The sequence below is a fragment of the Macrobrachium rosenbergii genome, chromosome 21, assembly GCF_040412425.1.
Source record: "Macrobrachium rosenbergii isolate ZJJX-2024 chromosome 21, ASM4041242v1, whole genome shotgun sequence".
Taxonomy (NCBI): domain Eukaryota; kingdom Metazoa; phylum Arthropoda; class Malacostraca; order Decapoda; family Palaemonidae; genus Macrobrachium; species Macrobrachium rosenbergii.
The window spans coordinates 761,734-786,090 of record NC_089761.1 but is presented as its reverse complement, the minus strand read 5'-3'; the positions used below and the strand labels follow the sequence as shown (position 1 = coordinate 786,090).

Here is a 24,357-nt window from a genome sequence, read left to right as displayed (position 1 = left end):
TCTATTGTGTGATATGAAAAGATAATTTCGACAACTAATAAGTGTGGTGCATTTTCTCTTTTATTAAGAAGTTTCATTACTTGATATTAGAGAGTAAACTTCTCAAGATGCAAAGTAGTATGAAAGAGTGCTCATTTTTAGTGTCTGCTAAGAAAATTTGTCATCAATCTTTCTCAGGCAGCAGACAGTTATTGGTTAGTCAAAAGATCACGTAAGTCGAGCCTTGGGGTTGCAATGTAGTGTATTAAGTAAGTGTCATTGCAACAGCAGTTATCTACCAAGATATTGCTTTTTGAGTGTCAGCTGTCAGTAACTTCAATATTACATTTGTCGCAGAAGGGATGAAGTTTGCTTATTTTCAGCATGTCAGCACTTAAATAGACACATTAGTTATTTCACAGTCTAGAATGACCATATGCATGATTTAATTAAAAGTTGTTAAATTATTTTTTGCTTACATTTCGTAAAGTTTGTATTACAGCAGGTTTTCATGGGCTTAACTACAGTTTTTCCAGTTTATAACATCACATCTAGTTTAGCGCATCTTTCACCGCATCCTTACAGCTGGTTGTATCTAGTAAAACATAAACACTGCTGTTGGTGACAAACCAGCCACAGCTCCACTCAATTTCATATGGTAAACCACAGCACATTTAACACACCATCTTCAACATGCTGTCAGAGAATTGATGACTGTAGATAGATCCTGAGAAAGAGCTTAACTCACAGCCATATGCCGAAGAAACTCCGACCTTAACATTAGATAAATTGAATAAAGGGAATGAGAAAACTGAATGAATGCTACCTTCTCAACCTCGGTGACTTCGATACTGTAATTCTTTTTTTTTTTATGGTTTTAAGTTGGCACCAAGAACATTTATCCTGTCGCAAGACTGCAGGTGTTTGTTGCCATGAAAAATACAGGGTCATTCTAAGCCTTGTAATCTTTCCATCTGATAAGCTGATGCATCATTGACTGAACATGTTAAATTTATTTTGTGAGCCCTGTATGAATAGTTTGAGTAGAATACATAACTTATTACAGTGAGTCAGCCAACCTGTCACATTTGAACATCTTAACAGAAGGGTCCATAGCAGCACATAAGAGAATAGGTTGGTTGCATCAGGATCTCATCTACAAGTTTACTTCTTCAATGAGTTGGTAAGCTTATGCACGCTTATGCAGCTTAGTCCAGCGATAGTGGCCTGAATGAACAACTACGCTTATAGCAAGAAAATATTTGTGCTAGATTTGTGACGGATTCACAGAATTTTTTGACATGCATTTTTTATTTGTACAATAAGTCAACATAACTAACATATTAAATCTCAGCATCATTCAAGATTTAAAATAGTTTGCAACTGTTGCGAGCTTAAAGGACTTCCAGTCTGTTACTGCAGTCCGCCGACTTTCAGCAGGTCGCCGCTTCCTCTTCGAGTTCAATAAGTTTCGATAGGTCGAAGCTGGGATTACCTTCAGGTTCCCTGATGGCGTCGCTTAGTTAAAGTCTGGGGTTTCATCGTTAAACAGTCTGTGCTTTCGTGTAGTGAGAGCGGTTAGTAGAAAGGTTATTCATTTTTCGTCTCCGTAAGGGCTGATTACGCATTTAGCTCCGTACTTGCATTATTAGTACTAGCCTGCCAGAGCAAGCTGGTGCTCTGTCCTTCATAGCATTCATGATCATTACTAACTTCATCGCTTTCTAGCAGATAAAGATTTAGAGTATAGATGGTGGACAGAATATTCTTCATTGGTTGGATCTTGTTTTTAATATTAAACAGTATTTGACATACTGTTTAATATTAAAAACAAGATCCATTGTGGGGAATGTGTACCCATTAAAAAAAACAAAAAGGTAAACATATATATACAAAATAACACATCTGTAGAAGCATTTCTGAAGTTAAGTAATGATCATGAGGAATATACATGAGAAGGACAGAGCACCAGCATGCAACAGGTAGTACTAATAATACAAGTACAATTTCAAATACGAAACAATTCATGATGAAAAACAATGTGCCCAATCAGCCCTTCATTCCTCGCTTACCCAGGTTGAAAAATGGGTATGCCTTTCCTCTCTTCCTTCTCACTACACAGGCTGGACTGTTTGGCGGTAAATACAGACTGGCCTAAACGCACCCATCAAAGAACCTGGGAGGTCCAGCTCATACACCTAGCAGGGAGCTTGTGGAATCAGAGTGGGGATGGAAGGACAGCCCACTACTGAAGTCAACCAGGCATTGGGCGAACTGCAGTAACAAGACAAGAGTCCATGCTTAAGCTCACTAAGATTACAAGTGAGCGTAAATATTTTAAAAATCTTGAATGATGCTGAATGATGTTAGTTATGTTAACTATTGTACAAATAAAAATGCATGAAATGTAAAAAAAATTCTGTGGATCAGTCACAGGATCTAGCACAAATAATTTTTCTTACATATAAGCGTAAGTTGATTCATTCAAGATTTTTCTCCTTGGTTTAAACTGCATAAAGCATGCATAAAAGCCTACCAACCATTTATTATCAAAGAAGTAACCAGATGGGATCCTGTTCCACAACCAACCTGTTCACTTAATCTTATGTGCTGTATATAGCTTTCTTATTTAAAAGATGTTCAAATGTAGCATGATTAAGGTTAACATTACTGCATAATAAGTTATGTATTCTATAAGAAGCTAGTACCATACAGAACTACAAATAAATTTAAACATGTTCCAGTCAATGAGCATCAACTTGAAAAGCTCAGACTATTCTAATTTCTTCGAGAAAAGTTACAAAATTTTAAATTAATTTGTATTTTTCTATAGCTAACAAACCTGCAGTCTTAACATAGGATAAATCTCACAGCTAGAAACCGGTAAAAAAAAAAAAAAAGGAATTGTTTATGCAAGGAATTGATGGCATCTGGTATCAAGTCACGGGGTTGAGGTAGGAAGCGGACAGCGACCTAATCTCCAACCCGGTGACATATTCAGTTTTCTCGGTTTCCCGCTGGCACCAGAAGATTTATCCTAATGTTAAGATCCAGGTTTCTTCAGCATATGAACAAATGAGGTTCAAAGCTCTTTCATCTAGAAAAGGATCCTATATCTACAGTCATGAATTCTCTATTGCTCAATGGTGAAAAAAGGTGGGTGTGTTGTAAAATGTCACTGGCAATGGAGAAGTTTACCATATATATTAAATTAATTGGAATATGGCAGTTTATGTATCCACCAACAACTTAGTGTTGTGATAATGGTTTGGCTTTCTGGAATACAGTAAATTGTATGGGATACGGCAGATGCAAAAGTGCATAAATAAGATGTAGTGGTATAAACTGGAAAACTGTAGTTGCTACATGAAATATACTGTAATACAAAACTTTACAGAGTTCTTAAGCAAAAAAGAATAATTTGTAGCTTTAATTCATAAATCATGCATAATGGAGTCATTTTCTAAGATTTCATGGATAATACAATGGTAATCTGTTTCATCACATGAAACCCTAAGTGCCCTGACATGCTGAAATAAAATAAAATATTTCATCACTTCTGCATTGAAAATACAAATGTAATGTAGAGTTACTGACAGCTGATTTTCAAAAGCAATATCTTGAAATCAGGTCAAAACTCTTGACACAGTAACCTTACCCATAATGCACTACAGTATAGCTTAAGGCTCATTTTCGCATGTGATCTTTATTTGTAATATCCTACAATAAAATCAATTCTGCCTGGGAGACAGTGACAAATTTTTCTTAACTAGAGCACTAAAAAGTTGAGCTGCATGCTTCTATATACTACTTTGCATCTTGAGAAGTTTACTCTCTAATATCAAATATGCTTTTCAGCCACTGATACTGCAAAACTTCTTAATAAAAGAGAAAAATACACCTACTTATTAGTTGTCGAAGTATCTTTCCTTATCACACAATATGGGCTCTTACAACTTTAAAAATGACACTGTGTAACTTACTTTTCTGTGTAAATTTCATATAAAATATTTTATTCTCAAACTAATACTATGGTAATTGTGTAGTAGCTTACTTAGAATACTAAATCAAGGGCAAATGTTACTTAAAACAATTTGACAACCCTACATCAGCCAAACATCAACAGAAAGATTCTTTAAAAATCCCATGACCAATATAAGTAGTAAAAATCACACTGTAATGACAAAATGTGTATTACATTTTTGTTTTGTACTGTATATGACTACCACAGAACAAAGTCCATTAGTCCTGAAAATATTGGTGCTATTTCTATAGATGAAGAATGAAGAATTCTTATAATCACATGGGCAGCCATGTCCTTTTATTACTCTTCTGGAGGGTGTATTAGGCAACTGAATTGTTGTGGAATGATGAATAGAAGTCTAAAACAATGTTTAAGGTTTGTCAGATATCACTGTAGGATTTCATATAATTTTGCATTCTTAGCAAAACAAGAATGGGCTTTGCACCCATCAAATGTTACATTCATACAAAGTGCAAAATTCTGCCTTACTGTAGCTTATCCCTTGACACATAAATGGGCAACTGATTAAGCATTTTCCAAAACTAAAATACTCGTCTTGTTTCGTTATTGAATGATAAGTTTCTAAAGTGAGGGAAAAAGACCTTCATCTTGCACACAACCTATTTCGTATACAGCTTCAGCTAGGAATAACAACACATTTCCACACTCCTCTCTTTTGCTATTTTTTTCATGTTACAGTACAGTACAACACTTACATTTTTCATCCTTCCTACTATACTTTTTTTTGTTGCTTTGCATCTCTATTCCTTCTATTACTCTTTAAGTCTGAATTATTGTGACAAGTTTTTCATTTGTATTATTTTATCGGTTCTGTGCATAACCACTGCCAAGCAGGAGCTTGAGCTTGGCATCTTTGACATCTCTTCAAAATTAAATAAAAATAAGCCACCCAATTCCCAGATAACACCCCCTTCTGTTTTTCCACTTGGGCTGAGTCTCTGTAGATATAAAAAGTTATGCTCTATTTCCCAAAAATGACTAAGCATTCTACTTTATTTTTTATATACAAGTAATAGTCACACATGGGCTTTGTATATAATGCCATATTTCAAGTGTAAAAACGCTCAAGCATTGGTGGCAAAAAATTTACACTGTCTTTTCCTCACCGAGTCAAAATCCACTGACAGATCAGTTTTTGAAGTAAGGGAAATCAGGAAATTAGAGCTTCCAAGGGTGTGTTTTGACCATTCTAAACCACAACCTGCTAAGAGGCATGACTTTGTGTTTATTCTTTCTCATTTTGAAGCCTTGAGAGACATGATTTTTTACTTATTCTCTCTCACTCTACTCAACAATCTTCTGCTGATGCTCCCAACCTCTTTGCTTGAATCAAACTTTCCCTCCTCCTGTACCTTGGCTAATATCGTATCTCCAACCACTTCCCTTTGGCTACGTTCTCTCATAAACTCAAGTGGTATTACATCTCATTGTATTCCTCCTAATAACACTTAACACTTAAGACTCAACCAACTCTTATCGCCACCTTTCCTTAAGTCTTGTTACAACAACTGGAGTGAACTTTAGCTCACTCAAACCTCCAAACCACTTGATATTTAGATTTAAGCAAGAGGAGGTTACAGATTCCAACATAAAAAAAATCTCCATTCCCACAACACTCCACTGAAGATAGAATAGTCCCCTACCATGAAAGGCAGACACTCAGAACATCAAGACTTCCTACTGCATAAGGCTAGCACACCGGAGCACTGATTACTTTATATACTGTCCTACTGACCATGCTACTAACTGTGCTGCCATCTTTTCTACTGACCAGATCCATACTCATGACAAAGAATCATTTTTACAACAGCAGACATTTGTTATCCTCATCGAAAAAGTGTGATCTAGTTGCCTTGGTTCTTTTAAGTATTGATTCTAACACATTTCTTGTAGACCAAACTCATGAAAGCCTGCCTCTGCAAATTGGTAATGTGTCTGGTCCTTGTAAAAGCCCATGTTTTCTCTTTCTACTTCCAGTGATACTACCAACCAAAAGAGTCAAGTCCTAGTTTGCTGAGCATAGTCTCTCTCTCTCTCTCTCTCTCTCTCTCTCTCTTACAGTTGACATTTGAAATGTCTAAATTCACCTTAGTCTAACTGAAATAGCCTCCTCTTAGGGTCTACACACTGTACATGAGATCTTATTTCTCTACCTTTTTGACTCACTTGAGTTCCTTCAGAAACCTAGTAATGAGTTTATAATCCAACCCAATCTCTACTGAATCTGTTGCTAATCCAAGTGCTAAATTTTAGATTCAACAAGACACTATCACGCTTCCTCAGTTGTGGTTTCCATTTTACACCAACAATAGAACCCACCTTGACTGGACACAGCATTTGGTCAACTACAGACATATACAGGAAATTTAAAAATTTACTAGACCTCTATGCAATCTCTGGCTTGGCCATTCTTATCATTGCACTATCTCATCTTAGTTAACCTTACAATAATTTTAAGTTCGCGACATTCCTTCAGTCAGTGTCCTGAGATCTATATTGACCAACTGGACTACCAAACATTATAAGAGGAACTCATCATCCCTAGGAAATACCAACTTAACTGTTAGAGGAGCACTTTTGCTTCTAACAAATCTTCAGCAATTCCAACTGGCCGTTTCCTTCGCCGACCTATATCAACATAATCTATCAAAATTTAGATTCTCCACCTTCAGGATTGGAGGAGCCTACCTTAGGAAAGAGAAGCTTTCCTGCAGATTTTGCAATCCTGCACTCTTCCTTTATCAAATGCCCTTTCCCAAAGCTCTGGTCTCTATTTAATTATTTCTGTCTTGTAAAAGTATGCCTTCACAAGCCTTTTTCCATAACTTTGATCTTCCATAGCCCTGAACAGCCCCTAAGAGTCACTGAACAGCCCCTCAGATTCACTAAGACTTGGCCCACATAGTCTGCCTAACAAAATAGCTTACTACACAGGTTATCCTATCCCAGTGCCAGCAACTGACATCCATGAGGTGCTCCTTTTTCCAGATTTCATTGAAAAACCATATTGACAAGACATTTCCTTATGATCCTTTTCCATCTGACAGAAATTATACACTTGTGCCTCATCAAAACTAACAATGTTTGGGTTTAGAAAAAAAAAAAAAAAAAAAGACTGGGAGGGTTTAGTTTCAGCCATCCAATGACCCATGCCTTTTGGGTGGTTTGAGCATATATTGTTTTCCATTCAGTTTTTTCTCTGTCCACATGAATGGGGAGATGTGGGGGGGCTTAATACATAATAGAGATTCAAGTATTAAAAAAATAAATTTTCTAATAATAATTTTTATTTTTGAAATTAATCTTACCTCTCTACGACAGCTGATTTACACTTTGAACGAAGTGAGGAAAACAGGTGCGAGGGAAAAAAAAAATATAAACCCTAAGAAAAACAATAAAATTCCACTTGAATAGCACACTTACCCATGAACATTTTGAACTATCTGCTGGTACTGTTGCTATGACATGAATAATTCATTGGCCAGTGGACCTCTAAATGAAGCTGGCAGGAAAGTGGGACAAAAATTCCTTGTGTCTAGGCTAGCAGAGCAAAGATTCTAAATGAATGAGGGCTATCGCCTATCTCAAAACTCAATTTCCTAATTAAATATGAGAGGCTAGAATATAACTATCCTAATCGTTCAGGACATGAGTTCCCCTGCTGTGATGAGGGGCGAAAGTGCCCTGCATGATTTGAACCAAAATCTCTACAATTTGCACATAGTGCAAAACAAATTAGGAGTTACATTTCCCTTGGGCGGCATTGACAACACTTGAGAGGTTTTTTAAGGAAATTGAAAGTAGCTGTTATTGCTCTCACCACATGAAATTTACCTTTACAAGTATCAAGAAAGGCCAAGGCATTTTTGGACATATGTTGATCTGGTTTAAAATATTGTGCCTCAGGTCCAGTCCCAGCCTTCTCCATAAAGAGCCAGCACTGTCACTGGACATATGGAGGAATTTTCCCATCTGGCAACAAAAAGCATGAGAAAGACCCCAAGATTCTAATATTCATTCTGCCCTGAAGAAAGGGGCAAAAAGGAAAGGATTGTTCCTTGAAAGTAAAGCCCATTAATTGCAGTGGAGAAGGCCAAAGTCCCTGCATATTGGTTAAACTGGAGTTTTAGGAATCTCAATTTAAGGATTGGAAGGCTTCCTTGATATACAGCAATGTCTTAATACTGATGCCAACATGGAACAATCCTTTAATAGCAGGAACCTACAACCTTTAGGTTATGGAGGTTCGGGTTGCTGGAAATCCCCCTGGAAAAGCATCAAGCTCTAAAGACTGGCCACTATCTCTGGTACAGAGCAATGGTCAACTGCCTTCTGGAATTAATGATGGATCTTCTGCACTCCTTGGCAAAACCCCTAGCTCACAAGAGACAATCAAGTGTCTCCCCAAAGTCAGCTGAAGCATGAGGAAAGCTGGTAAAAACCTCACATCCAGGCTGAATGAGAATATCCTCCTTGGTGGGAAAGATCTTAGGTAGTCTACCAGATGAGACAGAAGCTCTGGACACCATTACCTGCGTGCACCCACCCAGTCACCAAAGTCATGTTGACTTTACAGTTAGCTGGAATTTGTCTGAACTCACTGAATCATAACCAAGGCGAGAAAAGCATAGAGGTCCAAGTAAGGAGAGTCCAACAGCCTGATGTCCAAGCTTGCAGATCCTGAACAGGCAAGCAAAAGTTGAATTTTGTGGCAAAGGGATCCAGAAGGGGAGTGCCCTTAACTCCCTCGAGACCATTGCAGTCTTGTGGGCGCAGGGTCCATTCCAACAACAGAACTTGAACCTTCCTGCTCAGCTGATTGGCCACAATGTTCATTTCCTAGCACAACTGAAAAAAAGAGAAACATTCCTCCTTCCCCTGCCCAAGTGAAATGCGGCTTTGACCAGGAAAAACTCTGACTTTTGTGCCTCCTTTAATTGGGTTTCTAGGTGCTTCAATTCTTGTCCTGCACTAGCTCTTCCAATGCTAAAATGGTCTTTCTACACTGTAAGGATCTCCAATCAATTTACGTGTAGTTCCCATTCCTTCACAGATATGTCTGCCAGCTGCAACCACTCGCCAATCTTAAGTTGATATGTCTGAATACCATGTGAGGTCTGGGTTCCACAACTGGAGGGAGGCACTGTGTGACAACGAGGTCGAGTCCACCATCTCACTGCACGGAATCTTATTGATTTCCTGTTCCAATGATTTTTCCAAAAAGACTTGGATTGACCTCATCCTTAATCTGGTTCCTGGTTCCACCCTCCCCAGGATGCTATTTGTCCAAAAAGAGAGAGCCACTTCTTGGCTGGCAAGAGTGCAAGGGGCTGAAATTCTTCGGGAACTGAAGAAAAATTGTCTATATGCTTCTCCATCGGAGAAGCCAAGAAATTCTTTGCATCCAATGACATTCCCAGAAAAGTAATCTTCTGAGCTGGAGATACGTGTAATTTTGGAATGTTTATTAATATTCCCAACAGACTTGATCGTTTGGAAACTGACTTGCCCTCAGGCTCCTCCTTGGCTGTCCACTAGACTCAACCAGTTGTTTAGAAAGAGGGGCATCAGGAGAGACTACCTGCCCAACTAGTACAAGATTCTTGTAAAAACTTGGGGAGAAACAAAATGTGGAAATAAGCATCCAGCATGTCTACTGACTGCACCAAATCCTCCTCTAGATCGTTGCTAAGTTGAACTTGTCACCTCCACAATAAATGGAGTTACAAATGAAAAATTTTCGTCTGGAGACATTCAGCGCTGGTCTCCATCTACCTTGGAGCTTTGATACCAAACATACATGAGACATTTTGTAACTAATTTCACTGTCCTGCTAAGAGAGAACTTAAGATACTGCTGCAGACCAGGGCTTTTCTTGTTGTGTAGGTAGGGAGGAGAAATCAGGGAGGTTACAAGGAATGCTGCACCCCAGCACAATCTCACTATCCAGTGATCCACCTCCAAGCCCTTCTCATACTGAGGCCTCGAGGACATGCCGTGATCACCCTTTAAACCAAAGAAAAAGCCCAGACACTAAACACCCTTCCTGGAAGCCAAAAGGGCTGGCTTCAAGAAAGGGATGACTCATCTGCTAGCTTAGGCAGACTCTTGGCACTCTGCATCAACGTAAAAGGTAGCTGCTGTGAGTGGCAAATCAACTACCTGGGCTCTACTTCACCTCCTGCACAATAGTACCCAAAGCCAAATCATCCAGCAAAGAATGAATGGGTGCTGCACAATTACAGTACGTCGATTCTGAGCCACAGAGATTATGAGAAAAGAATATAACTGTTCTCAGTGCTCAATCCTAGCATTTGTAAAATAGTTCACAGACTCCCCAGAGTCAAAACAAACTCTATCCGAACATCCCAAGAAATTACTAAGACACTTTAACAGCTGCTTCTCTGGGAGAGCCAAAACAACTTTGGATATATCAACAGAAGGTAAAAGTCATTTCCTGCAAGACTATCCCAAGATACGTAATGCAAATTTGGCAAAGAATTCCAAATCTAAGTGGGTAATTATAATCTAGTCAGACAAAACTGCTCTCTTCTTGTTTGGATCCAGCAGTGAGAAATAACCCTTAATGGAAGAAGTACTGATGATGTAGTAGATGGTGTCTGATGAAGAGCTGGCCCCCGATGATGTGGCTGGCACCCAAAGAGGTGGCTGGTGCTCAATGTGGCAGCTGGCAGTAACTCCAAAATTTTCTGAAGAGCTGATGACAAAAAATCTGGCTGAGGTGAAGATTCAAAGACTTTTCAGGGAACGCATAGAGCAGCAGTGCTATAGAGGAGACCTTGCATGTCTGAAAAGAACTAGCATATATACAAAGAGACTGGGAAGGAACCCATGGTGTCCCTGGAAAATGTGATAGCAAGCATGGTCTCGAACACTCTGAATGCCTGTGAGGAGTTTGAGGCACAAAAGAAGGAGATCAAGTAAGGGTGCACAACGCCCAAGGACAATGAAAATTCAAATGCGACACCCAGCATAGTGCAGATTGAATGGCGACAGCAATCTATAATGATTAGACCAATTATGCTTGATCACTGATGCGCAAATAAACCTCCTGTGCTTAAGATTAATGCTGTGGAAACAGACTGGCAGACCCAGAGTTAGTTAGTTATAAATGATTTGTTTAACCAGACCTCTGAATGTCTGGGCGATCATGAAAGAGAACAAGAGTTTGTTGCTTAAAGAGCACCCTCAAGACGCCATCTAAGCACTCTTATAAAGAGACGTTGCCAAACTAGGGATGCCAATGACCTGAGAACTGGAAAAGAATCCCAGAAAGGGGGATGGCTTGGAGTCCACAGCCTCCTGGAAAGCCTGAGAGATAGAATTTGGTCTATAAGGACTGTGCTAATCTACAACTAAATCACCTACATCTTGCCTAGGTGAACTCAGTTTGCTCTTACTATGCACATCTTTCAGCAAACAAGCACCCACCTGTACGCGACAGGCGCCAGGTTGGCCAAAGGAAGGAGACAACAGGCACAAGCACTTCCTCTCCCTGATCTAGCATATTATACCTAGAAATTCGTGCTATAATGGAATTTCACCGGCTGACACGGGACTGGACTCAGAAAATAGATTTTGACTGAATCATTTTGAAACACCTAACTTTCAATCAGTCATTAAAATTACTTTTTATGTTGTTCTTCCAATGCTAACATACTTTTGATAGTAGATTCTGAATATTAACACTTTCCTGGTCCTGGGGTGCGGTTACGAATCACCTTCCCAACTGGGCTAAGAGGTCCAATGCTAGCAGCCGTCCAATCATAAAAGTATGATGTTTTAATTTCTGACCTTATTTTTCATGCTATTGACTTCATTTTATTACCAAAATGTTCACAATTAAATTTTCTATAGAATGGAATACATTTCTGATGAATAACAGATGGCTAAACAGTAAATACTAATGATACTGGTGAGAAGAGCAAACATGCTGTTAAAAACTCGTTTTAGCACTCTAAAAGTGTTTGTTTATTTGGATCTTACAAATTTAATTTGTATATTTTTGAGCTCAATTTGGTCTCAGTTTGCTTGTAAATGATTGTTCTACAATAATATGTACAGAAATTAACAAAGTAATAAGTATCTTCTCCATTACAGCAATGAAAAGTCAAAGCGTCGATAGTAGCGAAAACACCAAAAGCTACAGTGAACTTTAGGCTAGCTGGTGACCTTTTTTTCCTTTTATACTTATTTTTTTGTCTTTAAATGTATTATATTGTGTGTTTGTGTGCATATATATGTGTATAGGACTATATATTATATACCATATATAATTATATGTAGGACTATACATATATGCAGGATATATACCAGTATATATCAATATACAGTATATAGCCTACAGTGTATATACCATATGTATACAGTGTATGTGCATACATTTATGTATATATATATATATTATATTTATATACTGTATAGCCTGCACACGGTATATATACTGTGAGGACAAGAATGGAAACGTGGTGCCTGACCTCCGATCGCCGTGACCCGCACTCTGAGCAATTTGTGTTTGTTGACAGACAAACAAATGGCAATTTTGAGACAATAAATGTACAGTGATGAAATACATATTGGCAGAAAGGCCAGAAAATTCTACATATGAATATTTACATTAGGAAATGCAATGCATGACGTGATTGATGCGAAAATGAAGATACGTCTGATGTCTTTACAAGTACTCCCCCCCCCAGAAATAATTACAAAAGTAATGATGGGAAGACATCTGAAAAAAAAATCAGTCACGGAATCGCTTTGGGAGCAGGAGCCGGCCCTGAGTTCTTGATACCTGCGGACGTAGGGCGGCTTCAACTGCTGAATTGCCTGGTGGCTTAGCCGAGCGGATGACTTCCTTAGTGCGGCCCTTGGGACATCCTCGACCCCATTTTGGGATGGCGACGGGATCATGTGACCATGTTTCGTGGAGGAATTCTGGGGCGCCTGCCGGTTTCCTCCTGAGTTTCGCTGTCTAACAGGAAAGCTGATTTCAGCTGGTCGACAGAAACCCAGTCTTCACGCCCGTGGATATTGATGAGATAGGCCTTGGATGATCTGCTGACGACAGTGTATGGGCCCCTGTACGGTCTGGTCAAGGGTGGGCAGTGGGCGTCGATCGAGATGAAGACGTGGGTGCAGGTATCCAGACCCCCAGGGCTGTAGACGTTGGTCCTGTTTGTGGAAGTCTTTCGGCAGGGCGTGAACTTCTGTGCCACTTCCCAGCCTTGGAAGGAGGTATCTGCATCGTCTGGTGCTGTGGGGAAGAACTCTCCCGGGCGGCTAGTGTTTCGCCGTGACTTTCGCTGTGGGAGATACGTCACTGTCTGCCACCAAGGGAGACCCAGCAGGACCCAGGGAGCTGGGCCTTCCAATTGTTGTCAATGCAGCGTGCCATCAGAGTTGCCTTCGACGAGCGGTGGACCCTTTCCACCATGTCGTTGGCTGCATGGTTATATGCCATTGTACTGTGGAGAGTTGTCCCCATCAGGTGTGCCAGGGCAACCCAGAGCTCTGACAAGAATGCAGGGCCCATGTCCATAGTTATGCTGTCAGGCACACTGAAATGGCTGATCCAACTTGACAGGAGGGCTTCTGCACAGGCGCTCGTTGATGCTTCCGTCATCAGGGTTGCTTCCGGCCACTGTGTGGACTGGTCTGTGACCGTCAGGAGGTATCTGGCGCCCCCTGATTGCAGCAGAGGACCTATGACGTCTATTTGGACGTGACCGAAGCACCGACGTGATTGAGGGAATTCTCCGATGCCTGATTCCGTGTGCCGGGTGACTTTACTTGTTTTGCACAGTATACAGTCCTTCGCCTACTGCCGAACGTCCTTCCTGATACTGTGCCACACGAACTTCTCTGTCATTAGGCGTGCCGTTGTTTGGCCTGATGGATGGGACAGGCCATGGATGACATCGAACTTCTGCTTTCTCTTGGACGCAGGGATCAGGGGGCCTGGGCGGCCAGTGCTGGTGTCGCAGAGAAGTGTTGAACTGGATCCTCCTATCGGCACATCTTCCCACTTCAGTGCAGTGAGTGCTGTGCGTAGGCTGCTGTTTCTGGGTCTGCGGTCTGTTCCTTTGCCAGGTCCTCGTAGTCTATGCTGAGGTGGATGGAATTTATCTCGACCCTTGATAGGGTGTCGGCTACTGGGTTCTTCCTGCCGGGGACATAGCTAATGGTGCAGCCAAACTCAGAGATAGCGGCCAAGTGCCCCTGCCTCGCAGACCATGCGTCTCCCGCCTTCGTGAACGCATGTACTAAAGGCTTGTGGTCTGTGAGGGTGGTAAAAGGGGTGCCGTCCAAGAGGTACTTGAAGTGCCGCACGGCTTGGTAGATTGCCAGCAGCTCCCTGTCGAATCAGCTCTAGCGGGTCTCCGGCGGTGTTAACTTGCGACTAAAGAAGGCCAGTGGGCGTGGAGAGCCGTCTAACACCTGCTCCAGCGATGTTGCTGTCATCTGTGGTAAGTCTCAGGGAGGCGGTGGGGTCGTGATGTGTTAATGTGGTGGCTTTGGCGAGGGGTGCCTTCGTCTGCTCAAACGCCTGTTGTTCCGGAGCTGCCCACCCCAGTGCCCTTGGCTTCCCCTTCAGGACTGCAGTCAGGGGATACATGATGCAGGCGACGTCTAGTATGAAGCGGCGGTAGTAGTTGACCATGCCGAGGAACTCCTGTAGGGACTTGATTGTTTTTGGCATTGGGAACTTCTTTACTGTGTCCACCTTGGAGGCTATGTGGTAGACACCTGCCTGGGAGATCTCATGACCCAGGAATTCTACCTTTTCTGCTCCGAAGGTACACTTGTTGAACCTGACACCCAAACCGTTCTCCTGTAGGTGTTTCAGCATGGCCTGGATGTGGCGCAGGTGTTCTTCCGGGGACCTGGAGAAGATCAGGATGTCGTCTACGTAGCAAACGCAGAAAGGTAGGTCCCCCGATATGGTGTCCAAAGACGTTGGAATGTGGCCCTGGCATTCCTAAGGCCAAAGGTGGAGTGGGAGAAGGTATATGTTCCGAATGGCGTAATGATGGCTGTCTTCGGAATGTCATCGGGGTGCACTGGTACCTAAAAATAAGACTCGAGTAAATCCATTTTTGTAAATATCTTGGCCCCATGCAGGGTGCCTGTTAAGTCCTGCATGTTCGGCAAGGGATAGTGGTCCAGTGTCGTTACTAGGTTCAGGTTTCTTTACCATGTGGAGGGGGGACACCCACGGGCTTGATGCCTTCCTGTAGATGCCCATCTGTTCCATCATGGCGAAGGACCTTTCAGCATCTTGGAGTTTTTTGGGTGGCAAGCGCCGGAATTTGGCGTGCGTTGGCGGGCCTGTTGTGGTGATATGGTGATGGATGCCGTGTTTGGCCTGGGCTCCCGGCAACTGCCGCAGCTCTGGCTTGAAGACATCTGGGAACTCGTGGAGGAGGGTGCTGTGTTTGTTTGAAGAGATGGAGCAGACAGCGGGCATTCCCGGCCCGGTGGAGAGCGGTTGGGAGCGACAGGTTCTGGTATTCAGCAGGTTTTTCGGCTGGCGTCTACCAGAAGTCCGTGGTGTGCGAGAAATCAACGCCCAGGAGAGGGAACTTGGCGTCCGCGATGATGAAGGGCCAATCATATTTATGGCCCAGGATGGATATTCTGCAGGTCACAGTTCCGTAGCAGCGGATGGGGCTTCCATTTGCAGCCTCCAGTGCGGATGCGGTCCTCTCTAGACGGCAGAAACACTGATTGCATGGCCCCGGTGTCTACCAGCATCCGTTGTTTCGACATGGCGTCGTGGATGAAGAATCCTACTGGTCGGGAGTCTTTAAGGTTTGCGGCCACTGCTGTTACTTGTGGCCAATTTTCTAATTTTTTGTGAAAGAACAGGGGCTCTGCAATTTCTGGCGGCGCTTCTGAACCTCCGATGGAAGCAGCACCAGGCTGGATTTGTCCACAATCTCTGCTGCTGTGGCAGCGCCTTCTTCCTGTACACCGCGTTCATGTCCTCTGCTTCGTCTTCTTCTGTTACCAGGTTACAGGCTTCGGGTGTTGTGGCGTGTTTGGAGGCCTTGGTGGCCTCATGGAGTTTGTGTGCGACGTTCACCAATTCGTCCATTGAAAGGGCGTCCGCATCCATGTTATGCTTCCTCACCTCCTGCGGAAGGCACCACAGGAATATTTCTCACGACAAGCTGATCTCTTTCTTCCGACCGTCTGTGTCGACCAGCGGCAGCATCAGGAGACCTCAGAGTTCGTCCCTGGGTGATGCATTGCCCAGGGGCTGGGTCATCAGGTCGAGGTGCGTTGGGCTCTCTGGGACGGGCATGGGTATGTTTCGATGAGCTTGTCTGCAGATCTCTGTACTTGACTTTGCCTAGCTGCAAGTCCAACCATGGGGTGATTTTGTCTAAGACCTCCTCCAGAAGCGTTGTCATGGTTACTTCTGCCTTGGTCTCCTTGTCTGTAATTTTCGCACCCAGAAATGGACGTTGCCCGCAGAAACCAGGATGCGGTGTTTTGTCGCGAGAATGGAGGGAGTTTTATTGCCTGGCATATTGCTACCTTCGAAGGTGAGAGAGGGATGCAGAGGATCTGTGCGTCCTCGGAATGACTTTCTACCTGTGTCTGACATTCTTCCTCACACCAAAACGTGAACTACGTGCCATATTTAGTCCGTTAATGGTGTTTGGGGCTCATCAGAAGTCAAAACTATATGCCGTGTGGTTCCGTTAATGACTTCTGAGTATGGTTGACATGAGTCGTAAATGGCGGGGCCAAACCATTTGAGCACGCCAGAATGTACCTGAAGGGGCACGCCGTAATTAGTCCTGTTAGTGGTGTGGGTGTTCTCCGTGGGAGGAGCTTTCAGAGGCCTAGACTTTTGTCGCCATGTGGTTCCGTTAAAGGCTCTCTGAAGGTAAAGCGCCGTAGTGAGTCCGTTAATGGCGAAGCCAAAACCGCTGTGTTTACCGTCACTCCTCGTGTCACCAGTTGTGAGGACAAGAAAGGTCAACTGGGTATTAAATTGTTTATTACCTGAGCGCAGGTATACATGGCAGAGTGTGGAGGGAAACGTGGTGCCCAACCTCCGATCGCCGTAACCCACACTAAGCAATTTGTGTTTGTTGACAGACAAACAAATGGTAATTTTGAGAGATAATAAATGTACAATGATGAAATACATATCGGCGGAAAGGCCAGAAAATTCTACACATGAATATTTACATGAGAGTCTTGACATATTAAGAAATGCAATGCATGATGTGATTGATACGAAAATGAAGAGACACCTGACGTCTTTACAATACATTTACTGTGAAGATATACATTGACATAGTCATTTTCACTAATTACAACTCACATACCTTTGCTTACATTTCTGGTTGTAGAAGAAAATTACAAAGATATAGAGTTCAATTTTTGTAGCAGTCTTCCTTCATAAATCTTCTTTCAATGGTTTATTATTTTTTGTTTGCATTTTGATAAAGAAAAACACATGAATAATAACAGAATAAATGAAAATATCGTGTTTAGCTTAATTTTTATTGCTAGAAATGAAACGATATTTTTGTTGTTATCCTTTTATTATTTATATGTTTTTCTTGATCAAAATACTAAAGATAATATACCATTGAAAAGAGAATTTATTAAGGAAGACATTGCAAGAAACTAGAACTCGATATCTCTTGAACTTTTTTTAGGCTAAGAAGAGTAAACGAAGGCATGAAAATTTTAGGAGGTATGATCGATTTCATGCTAGAACAGATGGCCCAAAATTTTCACTGTGAATGTTTTATTATTTACATATTTTTTTTTTATCAAAATGCAAAAAATAATATACCACTGGAAAGAAAATTTATTCAGGAACACAGAGCAACAAAATTGAACTGGATATCTTCCTTACTTTTTTTTTTCTAAGACCAGAATGTAAACAACAGTATGAAAGTTTTCAGTTTTTGCACCATATTTTTTATATTACAGCATATTTCTAAATATGTTATAAATGTTTTGAATATTGTATCATACAGTTCAATCAATAAAAAAAAAGAAACCAGAATGAGCATTCTAGGATGAAAAATAAGGTTGCTAGAGCGATTTAAAATTTCTCTTCAAGAGTTAATAGGCCTTAGGCCTATTAACTCAGTCCCACCTCACACTCTCTCTTCCCATTGTATTTTAAGTCCAGAATATAAAGAAAACTCCTGACAATACTTGACTTGGCAATTGTACCATTTCAGTTCTAGTATGGCTAGCAATTTAATGTCCATTTTACATAACGCTGAGATTTTTACACAATATGGTTATCATTAGTTTTAGGACACCATTAGGTTGTTTCAGGTTAGGTTAATTTGAGCAAGGTAATTTATGTTAAGCTAATTTAGATTAGGTTAGGTTAAGCTAGGCTAGTTGTGAAATATACAGGTTATTTTGTTTTTATAACCTTACAAAACAGATGGTATCCTAATACGAAAAATTATGATTTTTTTTCTTGTTTGACAACTATTATGGTATTAGGAAATTACTGAAAACAAAATATTGTGATAAAGAACTTGAATTACCATCTGTTGTTTCTTCTTCAAGATTTTGTGATTCTTGTTGTGGCCCACTGCATTTCTGCTTATGCTCTCTTAAACGTTGCACCAAGCCCTGCAATTCCTTACCACAAACTTTACATTTTGCAGGACTCCTTTTTTTTTTTTTTTTTTTTTTGAGTTTGTGTTGCCAGTGCATCAAATTCAGCCCAAATGATATCTTTCTGCCTTCCTGCTTTTCTCATCTTGGAAGTTACAGTATAGGCTTATATGTATTTATCCTGAAACTTTATTCAATATTATCAACTGCTACCTGAACAAACTTAGTCCTGTTGCTTTTCCTGCTTAGTTGGAGAAAGTGAGACTCACAGGCCTGCCCCTTGATTTCAAAGAGTGAACATTTTGCAGGTCATACATTCTCTTTGAATCTCACTCTCTCTGATAAAGCAGAAAAAGCAGCAGGACTTTAGTAACTAAGTACATGAGTCAAAGTACCACTGAACTAGGCAAATACCACTGGCCAACTGCTTGTGCTTTTGTTCCTAGTTCCAACCAAAACAGCCAAGGCTTGGCAAACGCAGATTTTTCTTAAGAGTTGGCAACTAGCTTTTTTATTTTTAATCTCAGCAATTTGCCCTAACTTGGCAGTCAATATTTCAGAGACCAAGGTAATTCACTGTAAAGTGTAAATAAGGCATCATCTGAATAATCATACAGATTTTTCTGTTTGATAAATAAGGTAATAATCAGTAAAAACAAATGCCATCTGGAAACTCTACGTTAACCAACACAGGGTGTATTACTAAGCAGACAGGTCTTGAACAAGTATGTATCTTGAATCTGGGCTGTGGCTTTCAATTTCAGCCGGAACTGTAAGTAAATAGTCATGTCATGAAATTAGCAATATATATTCAGCAGCCTGTATGGTTTTTGTCATAAAATACATTTTGAGGGAAAAAAGGATTGAAAAAACATCTAACAAATCAGATAAATAAAAAAGAAATCAAATAAATCAGTGATTTTTTAAATTATTTTTATTTTTTAAAAAAATTTCAAAAAATCACCACCCCTGACTTACACCTGCTGATGTGGCCATAAACTACTTGTCAACTCTAATCTGAAGATAAGCAGACTTCAGATCAACCAGCCGTATTGGCTCTGGAATCCACTGCCAACGATGCAAAGTATCATCACAGACTGCAACATCAGCACCTGGGTGACATTCCACGTAATCATTGCACTCTTGGAAATCTAATACTGGTCACACCTTGCTCTTATTAATGTAGTGGTATTAGACCCCCATGGGCAGTGTTTTTAGCCAGTTTTAGCCACCCTTTTTTTTTTTTTTATCCAACTTTTGATTTCTTTTTCAAATTTCTCTCTGATTGTAGGCAAAATAGTACTTTCATAACAGCCAACCTCATTTTTTAATTCTGGTGGAATTCCATTTTTCCCGCGCCACGTTATCATCCAACATTCACCATCAAAGTTTGCAAAAAATCATCTTCAACAATCATTTGTTTTGACAATGCAGTAAACCTTGCAGCACAAGCAAGATTCATTTCACTTGGTTTCAATGTTTCCATCACTTCATCACTCTTCAAAAAGCTCACCTGACCCCCGGTCACCACCACGCCCCCCAACCTCTCCACTGCATCCATACCTAACGCAACACCTACACCAACCAGCACTTTTTCCAACACAACACAACTCAAGAGCAACTCTTCACTACCCACACACACTGACAAAACTGACTCACCCTTACACACAACCTCACGACCATCAACATGTGGCCTACCACTCTTGACCTCACAAACCCACGGAGCAAAATCCGTTCTAGAACACCCGGTATCCACCACTGCATTCACTACCTGACCCTTCACACTAACCTCAGTGACAGGAAGCACCGTTAATGCTGACTTGGAGGAACTGCCACCACCAGATCCTGTGACACCATTTCCCTGCTTACCTTTTGAACAATTTCTAGCCAAGTGACCAACCTCACCACAACTATAACAGACAATACTATGCTCAGAACAAAACCTAACCAAATGTGGTCCACCTCATTTCAATTGCCGATTCACAAACATATTCATATCACTCACCACCTTCCCTTGAGGATTAGCTGTGCTTTTAGCAACTGCTATTATTGACTTTTCAACCAGTTCAGACATCAACACCCTGGCACAATCAACAATGCTGTCAAGGTTCATTTTATCAGCTCTTGAAACTGCACAAGTTTGCATGACACAAGTGCTGGCAACCCAACCACGAATGCCCTCAACAACAAAGCATCAGGAGAACCACCTGCCAATCTTGCTAACCCTCACAAATCAGTCATTACACATCAACTGGTTCATCACACCACACACACTTAGCAAATTGCTCATAAGCTTGAAATGGATTCAGGGCAAAAGCTTTGATTAATGCTGACTTAATTGACTCTGATTTTTTTTGTCCTCACTTAATTCATTATACACAGAATATGCATTTCCTTGTAAGAATAAAGGTATTATAACTTGTAGTTCCTTAATTTCCTTAAGCCTAGCAACCATTTCAAGTTATTCAAACCATTCTCTAACATCACAGGTTCCATCAAATGGACGTATCATGTCTGTCATTTTAACAGATTCCCCTACCGACATCATTCTGCCAAATGCCTAGTTAGCTTGTGGTTAAAAAAACAAGCTGAACACTCACCAGAAGCAATTGTGACTGTTGCCAAGATAGACCACTGATACAACTTACAGTACAACTGAAGTAAACAAACTGGCCAGTGCAACCACCCAACTCAACAGAAAGACTTCCTTTCTCAAATGCCCTCTCCTAAGCCTCAACAACAAATGCACATGCACTACTTCTTCCTCCTACCTCTTCACCTTCTTCTCCTTCTACTACTACGTCATCTTCTTCCTCCAATCACACTCTGAATGATATATGTATACTATATGTATATAGACTTATACATACACACACACACAATATATATATATATATATATATATATATATATATATATATATATATATATATATATATATATATATATATATATATATATATATATATATATATATATATTTTATATATATATATATATATATATATATATATATATATATATATATATATATATATACACACACACACAGTAGAACCCGGTCCTCGACTGTACTAGAACTCGACATAATCGGTTCAACACGAAATGTTGAGTAAATTTTCTTGTCGAGCTCAAACAACAAACCAGAATCCGACCGATGAATCATATGATGTTTGTAGAAAAAAGTTTGGTGGCTGCTGCTAGTTGGCGTTGTTGGTGGCGTTCTTCCTATGCTTATTTAAAAGCATTTAAAGCCCACACATGCTGCTGCTGCTGCTGTTGAAAAACAAGCCAGATTGTCACATTAAATTAATAATACAGTATTTATAAGCGAATTACTGTATGTCTGTTATCATAAAATTAAGAAAAATTTCTAAATTCGTCGGAACTTGGCAGCTTGTGGCAGATGTAAACAAACCACAGTGCCACTTTGGTGGTGTATCACGGTACTAATTACATAAACATTCAATATTTATGGTAAATTTCATACAGAGTCTACTGTAATAGTGTACAAAATCACTGTAAAACATCTTTCAGTAAATATTTACTGAAGGATGTTTTACAGTGATTACACTATTCCAGTAGACTCTGTATGAAATTACCATAAATATTGAATGTTTATGTAAACAGTACTGCGATACACCACCGGGTGGCACTGTGGTTTGTTTACATCTGCCACAATAAGCTGCCTAGTTCAGAACTTAGAAATTTTTCTTAAGTTTATGATAACAGACATACAGTAATTCGGCTTATAAATACTTTTATTAATTTAATGTGATAAACTGGCTTCTTTTCAGTGTTATCATTATTAACAACAGTTTTCATGTGTACCCATTGCAGTACATTCTGGTAGTGTCTATAGGCTACCTAGCCTAGCCTATGGTGCTCGGTCTATCATCGGTAATATGGCCGCATTGGTCATAGGCTAATTTTTTTTATACAGCATGCATTGAAAAATGTAAAAAGTGCTTCTGATACAGTAAGTTATTCAACTCTGAACTTATTTAATTGTAATTTGTGTAATGTTTTGTATAAAAAGGCAAGGTTGGGGTAATGACTGGTGGTCAGGAATGGATTAATCCATTTTCAATTATTTCTTATGGGAGAAATTAACTCAGAATTCGACAAAATCGAATCTCGACACTTCTTCTGGAACGGATTACGTCGAAGACCGAGGTTCTACTGTATATATATACAGTGAACTCTCTTTATCATGGTAGATAGGTTCCAGAACTATCTATAGCTGAAGATCCATATTCAGTAGGGACACCATATTTACAGTATTTATTTAACATGTATTCAGACTTTTAAAACCCTCCTTTACATAGTACTGTTAACAAACCACCCTTTCCAGTAATGTACAGATATCTACAATAATTATCATACAGTACACAGGCACAAATGATAAGCAATAAAACAGTAAGTGAACATAAAAAATTAGAAAGATTGTTATGTGCATACTGTACAATTTATACAGTATTTTACTCACCGATAGAGTTGGAAGTTACAATAAAGCCCTCCTCGTATGTACTGTTAACAAACCACCCTTTAATGTACAGAACACTTAATGCATGTACAGTATCCTAATCTAAAACAGGTACTAATATTAAAATGTTAGAATATTAAAGTATATAAAGAAATAAAGATTGTTACTGTACCCACCATGAAAGAAGTTGAAGAAAAACTTGAATGATGATGGCGATGAATTTGCTGCACAGTAGAAATGATGATGATGAAGCTGATGATGTCTTCTACTGTGCAGCCAATGATTGTATTTGGGTCTCTTCAGACTGAGGTGTCTTTTCCTGGGACACCTCTTCAACTTCTTCCTGGGACACTTCTTCAATTTCTTCCGAAGGCATAGTAGCAGGAGGAACTGGCTCTTTTTGCGAGGCTGGAAGAACATTGTGATTGGAAGTTGCTGCCGCTGCTTCTTTTTTTCGATCGAAGAGCATCCTGTAAATTAGTCATGTCTTCATCGATTTTGTTGCAGAACTGCAGAGAACGAACCATATCCTCGTTCCATTCTTGTGACAATTCTTTCAGCTCCTTCGCTAGGTTGCAGAGCTTGGCAAGCGTTCTAATGTTAAGCCTGTTTCTTCGACAACTTCTTGGGTCTCTTCCTGTGGTTCATTTTCTTCCTCACTGGCTGATTTTGTCAGGTCTTTGAGGTCTTTTCCAGTTAGTGGCTGGGAATGGCAGTCCAACAACTTCGTCAACGTCTTCCGTCGTCATGTCGCCAAACCCGTCACCTCCAATTATATTAGCCAACTGCACAGATTTCCAGACTGCAGAGTGTTGAATCTCGGCATATAGTAAATCAACTCGTCGTAAACAATCTCGGACCACAACTTCCTCCAGCTCAAACCACGTTAACGGTAGCAGGTTTCATTTCTTGCAGTGCCTTCTGGATGTTCTGAAGGCACGTGGCAATTGTGTACTAAAACCAGTATGCCTTCAAATTGAATGTTTCATCCTCATCTTCTTGGGCGGCATCCACATTGCCGAGGTCCGCCAAGGTATTCTTCGTGTATGGTGAACGCCCTGATAACCCCTGGTCCATCGGTTGAATTAAGGGCGTTGTGTTGGGTGGCAGGAACTCAACCTGAATGCCCTCATGCGAAAAGATCAATCACGTGTCCACCAGCGTTATCCAACAGGAGAAGGATCTTAAATGGCAAGCCCTTCTCTAAGAGATA

General features: G+C 40.5%; 1 protein-coding gene across 1 annotated transcript in view; it reads left to right on the top strand.

Moving 5' to 3' along the window:
* The window catches only part of LOC136849652 (uncharacterized), a 759,811-nt gene that overhangs the window by 635,506 nt on the left and 99,948 nt on the right, over positions 1-24,357 (top strand). The gene's annotated exons all lie outside the window — the stretch shown is intronic.